General features: G+C 34.1%; 1 long non-coding RNA gene across 1 annotated transcript; it reads right to left on the bottom strand.

Moving 5' to 3' along the window:
• Positions 1–2,599: 2,599 nt before the first annotated feature.
• LOC124541615 lies at positions 2,600–7,945 on the bottom strand. The gene is made up of 4 exons (XR_006967264.1): positions 7,792–7,945; positions 6,695–6,830; positions 5,261–5,321; positions 2,600–3,266 (listed from the first exon to the last, which is right to left on the bottom strand). It is a non-coding gene; the product is annotated as an uncharacterized LOC124541615 (long non-coding RNA).
• Positions 7,946–10,461: the final 2,516 nt, after the last annotated feature.

The raw sequence follows: 10,461 nt of genomic DNA, 5'->3' as shown, positions 1-10,461 counted from the left end.
GATAGTCACTTAAAGTGCAAATAAATGGGCGTTTTTACCCTATTACAAATTCAACCACTGGCAACACAATGCAAAACGATTAACCACCTGAGTATCTTTTTCTTCTTCTTTTTTGCGTCCTTTCTCTACTACAACACAATACCAGTATTCCCTTTCATTGTAAGAACGCTGTCTACTGTGAACTGTGAACTAAGACTGTTGAACTGTGTGTGAAGAGTTAAGACGAAGCAACTCACAACAAATAGACATATCAACGCGAGAGCCATCTCTATCGACTGACAATTACTACAATTGAGGAGCAAACATTCAAAGAGTGATTTGTCACATTTTTAATTTTTTTAAACTGGCAACACCAATTTTTAGAGTTTGTAGAATGCTAGGAGTTTTCTGTATGACTTTCGTGCTAAACATGTTTTATCCCATATTTAAATTTGTTTTTAATCTGAGGTTCAAACAGACTGTGTTTTTTCCAAACGTCCATTTTTTTCGTACTGTGATTTGTCCATTCCACCAATCAGAAAATTTGAAGCAGCCATCTTGTTTTGCGACAAATCATTTTTTGAACGCACGTTTCGGCTTTTTGACATTGATAGGTTAGGTTTGATTGTGTTATTTTATCAACAACTTATTGTTTTTATTTTAATAAAGAAAATTATTGTAAGTTATTGAAAATGAACGAAGATGAAACATCTGCACTGTATTAGTTAGTGAAGTTTCTGCTGGAAGTCGTAAAAGGAAAATAACTGGAGGTAAAAGAGCTGAAGAAAAGAAGAAACGATACTTAGCTCCATGTTCCACAAACGTTTATACGCCGTGTTCTTCACATTTGTCAAATAATAAAAGATTTTCGTGCTACAAAATAACACCAGTAATAGTAAAAGAAATCAGAGATAAGTTTTATAGCATCCCTAGTAAACAAAGACAAGATGGGATGATAGCCAGTATGATTGAAGTTACCACCAGTATCAAAAGACGAAGACCGAGACCTATTAATCGAAATAAAAAACAGAAAGCTGGAGGTTCACATAATTTCACTGTTACATATCTTATCAAAAGCAAAAAACGGAATTTTCACGTATGCAAAAAGTTATTTCTCGACATATTAAAAGTAGGTCGTACCAGAGTGCAAAATATTGCAAAAAAAATATCTGAAGGTAATCCTGTTGAAGAAAAAAGAGGTGGAGATAGAAAAAGTCACAAGAGTATTGAGAAGAAAATTGGTGTTAGAGCTTTCATAGGTCGACTAAGAGGAACAGAAAGTCATTATAACAAAAGGAAGTCGAAAAGAATTTACCTTAGGTGTGATCTTAGCATCAAGAAATTATGTAATTTTTATAATGAAAGCGCACAGGAAGCTCCAAAAGTTAATTTTGCAAAGTTTCGCAGAATCTTTGTAAATGAATTAAAAATAACGCCATGATATACAAAAATCAATTTAATCAATAAACTATACGGGATCTCAATTTGTAAACAAAAATACTTCTGAGACATATTTTCAAAAATTATTTTAATGTCCGAACATGCGTTAAGTCTAATCGCAGTCAAATCTGAAGACAATTACTTCATTAAACCTCGATACAAAAATTATAACATAATTATTATATTATTCTCAGTAGTAGATCGAGCTTAGAGCAACGTCGAAGGATCAGTGTCACCAATTCACCGATTCCACCTCCAGCAGTAATCCATAGAGTGGTACCAAACAATGGAACGCAACTTTGGTTCCAGAATTGATATTTCCAGTCTCCTGTATTTACCAGAGCAATTCTGACCAATTGCATGAGTTCGCTTATTTCTTATACTTTCATATCTTAACTTCTCTGCCAATCAGAATTTGTCACATCCACGCCCCTGTTAATCGCGGCAAGACGCTGACAAAACAGGTAAAGTATGTCATAGTTGCATTTTGAACAACACAACACAAACAGAGCATGGTACAGGATATCCCCCACAACAATGTCCACTCAACCAATCATATTCAAAGATAGTAAAGACCAAACAAGCTGATAGATGCAAAAAACCCAAACCACTAAGTCCATTGAGAGATACATAACTCACTATAACTTGCTTTATCACAATAATGGAAGTATTATTATTACTAATGACTAATATTATAGAACATTATCATTTCCCAAAGATCGGACCAACCAGCAAGCAAGCAACAGTGGGATATCTAGACGTTGGAAGTGGGTACTCTGGCCTCTGGACTCTGGGCAGCGTTTGGAAAATTACGTCGAATCTTTACATCGTCGATCCCACAGTGCCTTAAGACGAAAGTCTTCAACCAGTGCGTCCTACCCGTCATGACATACGGAGCCGAAACGTGGACACTCACGGCAAGGCTGGTCCACCAGTTTAAAGTCGCTCATGTTGTCGTGCTATGGAAAGGGCTATGCTCGGCGTTTCTCTGCGGGATCGCATCAGAAATCAGGCGATCCGCCAGAGAACCAAAGTCATCGACATAGCCCACCGGATTAGTAAGCTGAAGTGGCAGTGGGCGGGCCATATTTGCCGCAGAACCGATAACCGTTGGGGGAAACGTGTTCTAGAGTGGAGACTGCGTCTCGGCAAACGTAGTGTAGATGCGAGTAGCCCAAGAACGATCTCAGTGGCGTGCAATTGGAGAGGCCTATGTCCAGCAGTGGACGGAAATGGGCTGATGGACTCTGGCCTCAAACGGAAGGAAAGTATGTAAAGCAATGATCCTGATGCTGAACTATTTTTTTTTAGTTTTTCAATCAAGCAACTCTGATAACCTGATGGATAGTCAGTGTGACAATCAGTTGTAATGGATTCGCCAATCCATTGATATATATAGGACAGATATAAGATACCATTAATATAGAGTCCACCAGTGTTTGCACAGAAATCTGTGCACTAATAATATCTCCTACATTAGTCTCCCTTGAACCGAAATCAGTCCAGACTATATCATCATCATAAAAAAGGCTCGTTTAGTTTTCAATCAATGTACTCTGATATTACTGAATTGATTTTAATAATTCTTTAAACATAATAAAACTCCTTTTTCCAGAGGTAACAAGTATCAGTATTAATGAAATTTCAATTTGAACTTTAAGCGACAAATTGATTTTCAAGCAGATAAAGCTGCGAAATCAGCACATATAATTATAAAGATAAACACATTATCAGTGACGTCAGGTAATCATTTAATTTAACTTATATTTCAACTCGGCTCAGCATTACTAACAGCAACTACGTAGTGAAGTGAAGCATTAAATCAATACTTAATGTTTTCGCTGGATCTGAAAATAAATAAAAACTTTTTAAAAACAATATAAAATCTAATTATTTTTATTCCGTCAAAATAGGTAGGCAATCTGGCAAATGCTAAGTGTTTTAGTACTTATTGGTCTGGATACAAGTTTGTATGGATAGATACTATACTACTTGGTGGTAGGGTGTGCAAGCCAATCTAGATAAATATAAATATTGGACAACATCACACACATTACTCTGATCCCAATCTAAGTAGCTACTCTAGGCACTCGTGTTACGGATAATCAGAAGTAAACGATGGTACCACCACCCAGACCCAAAACAACATAAAGTTATGAATTTTCTACATCTACTCGGCCGGGAATCGAACCTCGGAGTGGCGTACCCATGAAAACCGGTGTACAAACTACTCGACCACGCAGGTCGTCGTATCGATAGGTACCACCTACTCATCAGATACTTTACAGCCAAGCAAGCCTTAGTATTTATTTTTTCTTGTTTGAATGATCAGTACAAAGTACATAACATCTTAGTTCCCAAGGTTAGGAGCTATTGGTCGTCATAGTGATTAAAATTTCTTACGACACCACTGTCTATGGGTGATAACGACCATTAACCATCTACTGGCCCATTTTTCAGACATAAATTCAAAATAGAAATAGTCACCACCAGATACAAATGCGAGGTAATTTCTCATTAACTAATTTAGGTGTGCGCTGTTTAACATCAATGTATCTTATCGTCATTTATCAACTAATAATTTCCCTTCACCATCGTATAACACTATGTGGGTTCAAGTAAATAACAAGAAACTCAAAAACCACTTTTAGAGTAAATAAAAAGAGGTGCAGTATGTAATTGACTGGCCTTGCTGGACTAAGGCCTCCGCTTTTTGTAATTCCTTGAGAATTGAAGAATCCACAAAATCGTGACTGGACACTCGTGGCAGGTTCCACCAGTGTTCCTACACCACCGAGCACAAGACTGATTTATTAACTTCAGCTCATGAAAATTCAGTGCTTGGCTGAGCTTAAGCTGTATCAATCCTTACTAAATATTTTCATGTAACCACTGGGGTCACCTTTTACTCAATACAGAATATTAATTCATAATTACTAACAATTAGTTGTCATCTGCGGATTTGCATGCTTTCAACATTACTTCATCCCAAATTTCATCAAAATCTATTTAGTGGTTTGGTCACCAGAGTAACTTTTGCATTTATAATATTCATATTAACTCAATGTACTGCATACAAATCAAAGACTGCATTGTATCATGTAAATATTTAGACATATCTTTAATAAAATTATAAAGCACTAGCTTTTGCCGGCGACTTCGTTCGCGTGGACTTCAGGTTCGTCCCGTCTAGTCTAGTAATCGCTTAAAATCGCTTCGTAAATAAGCCATTATTTCTCGTACAAAGTAAAGGATAAAAAATGGTTATTGTGGGTTATTCCTAAGAGATAAACATATACCATCACGGACTTTTTTGTAGACCTTTTTAAGTTGTACTATACTGTAGTACATTGTTTTGATCTATCTTGTAGGATTCAGTCAGCGTATGCAATGTAAGCGCAAAAATTGTGTTTATTTACGACCTCACATTAGAAACCTCAAAAATTGTAGCCTATGTGTTATTCTGATGTATAAGCTATATTGTGGTAAAGTTTCATTCAAATCCATTCAGTAGTTTTTACGTGAAAGAGTAACAAACATCCATACATACAAACTTTCGCCTTTATAATAGTAGTAGGATGTGATACAATAATTGGCGTATGTTTTCATTTAAAAATATTAACTTTATTAATGAATCTTCTTAATGTGTACACATAACTGAACTCCTCCTAAACAGTTGGACCAATTTAGATGAAAAATAGGTGATGCTTCCATAGGTTATAGGATAACATTTTTATAAATAAATAAGTAGTTTAACCAGTAGAGTTTAAACAGGATGAGCAACTTCATAAAATATGATAATGAATAGCCTTTAACAATTTATAATACAACTTGTACTTACAGATATCATGAGTATCTAGAGCTTGAATTCTTTCAAGACGACGAGGACGACTCTTCTCTCACTGAAATGTAAATTAAAAAAAAGTAAAACATCAATGTTTATTACAAAAATATCATATTCGTCTAATTAGACAGAGAAGGTTGGATAATATTTATCACTAAAACATACTCATTGTTTAATACAAATTTAAATCTTGTAATAACATATACTAGTAATATTGTTTATTGTTTAATATGAATAAAACACATTTCATTACATACTATCCTATGTATGCTTAAATCTTTAAAACTATACAATTGATTATTAAGCAGTTTTTTTTAAATAGATCGAGTGATTTGAGAGGATAGTTTTGTATATTAATAATATAATACATGGACAATATAATAGTAAAGAAACACTGATAATTTTCTAATGTGATGTCGTAAATAAACCAATTGTGTAGTACAGTTAGTATCAGCTTAGCACCCTAGCAAAGCCAGGTGGTCCCTAGTATACTAATAATATAAGGCTTAGGTGAATTGTATTTTTATAATTGATATTACAGAGCCTTCAAAACAAATATTGTGCATTCTGAACCATTAGGTTTTTCTTTTCTTTCCAAGCTAAAGTGGAATTTTTATGGCTTGAAGAGAGAAATTAAAGTGAGTGATTGCTGTTAAACTATAATTGTGTGTTTAATGTTATATATTTTATTTTTATTTTGCAGTCATTTTTTCTACTTTGTTGCAAAGATTGGTGTCGCTTAAATAATTATACCAATACCTCGCATGTGTTGCACATTTAATACATGGCTCACAAACAAACCTAGAGATATTTTTACCCTTGGACTCAGTTTCCTACACTTTTGATAGAAAAGATTCCTAATTAGATGTGTAAAATAAGTGCTTCTCCCTATTGTCTAGTATATATCTTCTTGTAAAAACCACACTAGATTCATATTATATGTATAGATTGTTTATTGTAAAAGTTACACCAGCGACTAAACACTTAAAAATAATATTTAATATGGGCGACATTCAAGGTGAGACATCCATATAGGTGGTACACAACATTAGATCTGTATACAACATCGATTTTTTGCATGCTGTACACGCCTTTAAGTGTAAATGCAATACATATTAGTATTTAAGACTTAGATGTTTAGGATTTTATTGTGAATGCTGTATATGTTATGCTGTTGGTGTGTCTAAATAAATAAAAAAATAATAATAAAAAAAATATTGTTTATACATGGATGGTTTTGACCAGTTTTTATCTGATATGTATTAACATTCTGTAACAAGCATACCTACATCTTATCAAATTCCTAAACATTCTATTAGTATATTGTTACCTTTATTTATTATTTTTATTCAATTTGCAATAATTGTTTAGCTATATCTTATTGAAAAGTAAGATTGAATCAGTAAGATAGATTTAGAAAGTGATACTCACATATTTGAAGTCAATCAGCCAGTAGCAGCCTGTAAATTTCCCACTGCTCGACTAATGCCTCGTCTATCAATCAGCCAGGGTCTCGTAGATATGTTACTTGTCCCCTGCCATGGTAGTCTGCACAGCAAGCCGTGGTCTGAAAAAAGTTGCTTGAAGTTACAATCTCAAAATATCTTGAACATTGTGTTTACACTCCGAATACTTTTGTTTTATTTAATACAACTGTTAATTGACTTATGAAACTGGTATAACCATTGCCTGTAGTCATTGATACTTTAAATTTTAATTATGAACTAAAAATTCCTTACACAAATTGCATCACCGACCTTGGGAACTGAAATGTTATGTCTTTGCGGCTGTAGTTGCACAGACTCACTCGCACTTCATACTTTGATGTTTACATGAGACCAGTTCAAAAAATAATATCTTTACATTGCAACATAAGTTAATTTTTCATAATAGTTAGCGGTCATATTCATAAAAGATTTATCTTGATCAACAGTTAATATTAATAATTTAAACACAAGTACAGCAAGACACTCAAGCTGATTCCAGAAAGATCTACGTTATGGTACAAAGCAGGCGTTTATACTAATAAAATATTAATAGTCTGCGCGATCGATCATCATGGTGAAATAGAAGAAAAAATAAGGGAGGAGGCGTCATAAATACATTTTAAAAAATTTAGTCGCTATTCATGAGACTCCTATGATAGAAGATATACTATGAACAAATTTGCTTTACATCTCACAAAATGCAGGCGGCCAAAAAGACCGCCTGCATTTTTGGCCGCCATTGTTAAAATCAAATTTAAATTCTTTACATACCTATATGATATTTTTTATTTGTTTTTTTAAGTTATTTATTAGAACTTTTTTTATAATAAACTTAATGTATAAGTTAATGAATAAATTAATGTATCAATTGCGTATACTCTGAACTGATGTAAACAACACAATATTAAGTTTGATGTTCATTACACTAAATATTTGAATTTAGTATTAAGTTAAGGAAATAAAATTTAATAAGGAGCGATGATGATCGTGCCATAACTGAAAAATAATTCGTATAATTAAAAAATATATATTTGGACTTACATATAAATTGTTTGGTACCATTATAGCATGTTCTTTCAATTAAATAAAAGGTGTCCCTTTTTATTAAGTACAAACTGACTAAGACTATACTCCTAGAGAAAAGTAGATGAAATGAACGGGAAGGCGGGACCGGTAAAGTCACAAAGTAGTGACAAGTGACAACTGACAACGACAAGGAAGTTTATAGTTTTAAAGGAACTGCAAGTAGAATCTTGCATCAATAGTACCAACATTATAAGAAGAAATCGAATAAAAAAATTTTTACTCGATTATCATTGCTGTAATAAATAATTTTCCGTTTGTGTAATTATAAAGCATTTTCCCAATAAATGATTCGATTAAATTTAATTCATTTTAGAACACAAATGAAGAAATATAATATGTATAATAAATAACCATGTGTATCATAGGAATGTTCAAACTTACTAAAATTGTTTTGTTGTTTTAAATAAACGATTTTTAGATAACGTATAAAATAATTAATATTAGTATACCAATAACAATAATATAAATCGAACTTGATAGAGATAGCGTTTTATATGTATTTGGTAATGTTTTTGTTCTAGTTTTAATAAAAAATGTAGTATTTTACAATGCACAAAATATATTTTTTAAGCGTTTGAGCGTGTGAGGTCCTTTTTTCATAATTTCATTGTAGTAATTATAAATAGCAATAGGCCATGCAATTTATCAGAGTATCCGGATTGTTCACTAGAGATAAAATAAAAGTCTTACTTCCGGAATTGCTAATTTATATCTTGTTGTTATTTTTATTAAAATTTAAAATAAAACACTAATATTATTCAATTATTAATGAATTCCTGTGTAAGAGATTCTTGTACCAAAAGAAAGACCTTATTCATCCAGACTCAAAAGCTTGTTTCAGGCCCGGATTTAGGGGAGGGCAACCGGGGAAACTGCTCTGGGGCCTCCACATATAGGGCCCCACAACAGATTCCGACGAGTTAACAAATATTTAGAATGATATCGTTAATTCATTATAATTTTACGAATTGTTTTAAAAGTTACCGATACATGTAAATAAATCATAAGTTACAGACAGCAAAATATTCAAAACTAATTAACAATATAGGTATTAGATTCTCACGCCTCTGTTGCTGTAGGCCCTATAGTGTAGGTCTTCCAATCATTAGTGGTTCCAAGAACTTCGGACAGAAGGAATTTGAACCTGGTAACGTATCGACATTTGTTTATTTATTCAATGTTACCAAAACCATATAAATTATTGATATTTTTTGATACATTCGTTAATCGCAACAGCTATTAAATTTATTAGTTAGTGAGTTATCGCTTTAATGATATTAAAGTAACTTACAGCGTTTATAAATTGTGTTGCCTCATCAAAAGGCTGCAACTCACAAAGCTGATTATTTTCCATTCCTTTGTTGGAATTACGGGCTAGTTTCCGCATTCTGTTTTGGTATTGATGAGTTTAAATGTTTTTGTATTCCTCGCAATTGTAAAAGCATCTGGTTCGTCGAATTCTGTCGCGTTAGGGAAGAAATAAATCATTTCTCTACTGCGCGTTATTTTTTGCGTTCTACGTTCTGTGGTTAAGAGCTGCTACTCTTGAAATGAACGCACGTGTTTTATAATTTATTGATACTTCTAAAAAGGAATCGTCATTAAATACTTGTTAATTGCACAATTCGATTAAACTTGTACGCATATCATTTATAGTGTACTCCAGTTACCACGGCCGCAGCCAGGATTTCATTTCGTGTGGTTCGAGCTCTAGAAAAAAGATCAACAGACTTATTTTAAAATAATATATCAAAATTATACATAATTCATACAAATGTATTTAAAAGACAACCAACGTTTTTTTTTGAGTTATAAGCAAATGTGCAGGAGGCTCACCTGATTGAAAGTTATTACCACCGCCCATGGACATCTGCAACACCGGGAGGCTTGCAGGTGCGTTGCCGGCCAGTAAGCAAGGAGTACTCTTTTTTTCAGGTTTCAAAGTAGTATCGGTTCGGAAAAACCGCCGACGAAAGCTGGTTCCACAAAGTGGTTGTACGAGGTAGAAAATATCTTAAATATCGCGCTGTTGTGATTTTCGGGAGCTTGTAGGTGCGTTGCCGACCAGTAAGCAAGGAGTACGCTCTTTTTTAAGTTTTCAAAGTAGTATCGGTTCGGAAAAACCGACAACGAAAGCTGGTTCCACAAAGTGGTTGTACGAGGTAGAAAATATCTTAAAAATCGCGCTGTTGCGATTTTCGGATATCGAGGTGGTGCGCGTGAAACTTACATTTTGACGAGATGTCCGAAGGTGAAATTCTGTACCGGGATTAATCCGAGGGATTCCTCGTGCAAAATTCGGTAGAAGATGCAGAGTGATCCAACATCTTTACGCAAAGTCAAAGGATCAAGTAGGTCGGAAAGGGCTTGACCGTCGATAATTCGAGCGAGTCAATTGGAAGGACTGGGGAGCACCCGCCCAGAGGTGAGAGCAGTATTCCATGGGGGGCCGAATTAGCGCCTTGTATAGTCTTAGGGTCGACGTGAAACTACTGTCTTGCCTTGCTGAGCACACCGAGCTTTGCAACTATATATTATAAAACCGAGCGGGGTAATTTTTCAGCGATTATCGCTCAAACTTGCGTGTTTTTAGGGTTGAAGTGAACTAAGTTTAGCCGGCCCCAG

Source organism: Vanessa cardui, chromosome 28 (genome assembly GCF_905220365.1).
Source record: "Vanessa cardui chromosome 28, ilVanCard2.1, whole genome shotgun sequence".
Classification (NCBI taxonomy): Eukaryota; Metazoa; Arthropoda; class Insecta; order Lepidoptera; family Nymphalidae; genus Vanessa; species Vanessa cardui.
Note: the sequence above shows the minus strand (reverse complement) of the source record. Positions and strands in the feature narration are given on the sequence as shown.